The sequence below is a fragment of the Chiloscyllium plagiosum genome, chromosome 5 (assembly GCF_004010195.1).
Source record: "Chiloscyllium plagiosum isolate BGI_BamShark_2017 chromosome 5, ASM401019v2, whole genome shotgun sequence".
NCBI lineage: Eukaryota > Metazoa > Chordata > Chondrichthyes > Orectolobiformes > Hemiscylliidae > Chiloscyllium > Chiloscyllium plagiosum.
Window position 1 is genome coordinate 108,930,861 of NC_057714.1, and position 2,243 is coordinate 108,933,103.

The window sequence follows — 2,243 nt, forward strand, 5'->3', positions numbered from 1 at the left end:
CACTGTCAATCATCTGGCCAATCTTTGTGTCGCCTGCAAACTTGCTGTCATCCCTCCCATAATCTCTTCTACATCATTCATGAATATCACAAATAAGGGACCTAGCACTGATCCCTGTGATTTGCTATTGCACACCAGGCTCCTGACACACAAACAGCTTTTTTGCCACCAGCCTCACCAAGCTAATATATCCCTGGTGGTGGGGTCTTTTTGGAGGTGGCGGAAATGTCGGCGGATGATTTGGTTTATGCGGAGGTTTGTAGGGTGGAAGGTGAACACCAGGGGCATTCTGTCCTTGTTACGGTTGGAGGGGTGGGGTCTGAGGGCGGAGGTGCGGGATGTGGACGAGATGCGTTGGAGGGCATCTTTAACCAATGAAGGGAAGGGAAATTGCGGTCTCTAAAAAAGGAGGCCATCTGATGGATATTAGCCAGGTGAAGGGAAATGGGGTTACCATGGATAGACATTTTGATCGGCATGGACCAGTTTGAGCCAAAGGGCCTGTGCTGTAGGACTCTATGACTCGAGCTGTAACCAAGACAGAAGATGTTTGATTTTGATTCAAACTGATTGCAATTGATTCTTGCTGAGGTAGCTGTTTTTCTGAATCTGTGTTAAGTAGTTAAGGTCTTTGCTATTCTTAAGTTTTAACATAGTTTACAAATTGATGGTCAAGTTGATAAAGTATTTAAAGCCAACATAAACATGTCTGCTTTGGTTCAGAGATTATGAAGAGGCTGAACTATTGACACTGCAATGCAAAGGAGTGTGAGAAAGCTACTTGGATTATTTGTACCAGGTGAGAGCCATGCCACTTATAATAGGATCTTCTGATTTGACCAGTAAGGTACAGGAGGGTATCACTGTGAATAAGGCAGGAAAGGAGACCATAAAGGAGACCCTAAAGGCAACAGTATCACCTCCTCCAATTGTCCAATAAGTTTGAGGTTTGGCAAAAAGGCAAATTCAGACACAGATTCTCATATGCATCTTCAATCCAGGAGGAAAAAACACATCAAGTAAAGATTTAGAGAGAATAGCAGCTAGGAGACATTCACTGAAGCGCCAACTGTTTTGAGACCTCAAAGCTCAAAACTAAGCCCAAAATCTAAAATAAACCTAGAAAGCCTGGTCTGTGAGAGCTGGCCACACCCAAGCTGCTTCCATTGATCCAATTGTAAAAATAACCCAAGGCCCACAAATTATTGACTTTCTCAGAAACAATTCTGCACCTCTGCCTTACAACCTCTCTTTAAAAAATACAGGACAAAATTATCTCTTAAAGTGACAGCATCGTCAAAGTACATAAAATTAAATGAAATTGTGGCTCAAAGACTGGTGTGGAACAAGTGGGTTCTTGTTTGTGTGTCACTGGTACCAATACTGAAGAAATTGTGGGCTATACCATTGGGACGGGGCACACATGATCATGCTGGGGCTATTATTCTTGCAAACTGCATAACTAGAGAAATAGAGAGGGTTTTAAACTAACTGCTAGGGGCAAGGGATCAAATAGAATCATAGAATCCCTACAATATGGAAACAGCCCTTTGGCCCATCGAGTTCACACCAGCCCTCTCAAGAGCATCCCTCCCAGAGTTCCCTCAACCCTATCTCTATAACTGCATTTCCCCATGCTAATCCAACTAGCAAGCACATCTCTGGACAACATGGGCAATGTAGCATAACCAATCCACCTAACCTACACATCTCTGGACTATGGAAGGAAACTGGAGCACCTGGAGGAAACCAATGCAGACACAGGGAGACTGTGCAAAACTCCACAAAGACATTTGCCCCAGGCTGGAATCAAACCAAGGTCCCTGGCCTTGTGAGCCAGCAGTGCTAACCACTGAGCCAAAAGTGTGATATATCAACAAGTACAGAAGAATTAAGACAGGAAAATAGTGATGTATGGAACAAGGATCCAAGAATGGCAGGAAGGGGCAAAGAGAAAAAAACCTAGGAATGTAGCAGCAATCAATACTCGGTGTTACAAAGATGACAAAAAGACAACACTAAAGACTTGTATCTTAATACACCCAGCATTTATTAAAAAAATGAGTTGATGGTGCAGATTGAAATAAATTGATCTGACAGACATTGGGGCATTTGTGCATACATTAGAGATGAGATTTGAATTAGGAGTAGGTTGCAGAATCAATCTGCATGTAAATAAGGAGTAGTGGGGCAACAAGTCACTATTGTTACCTTTTCCTAACCTGCTGTAACCATCCTTCCAT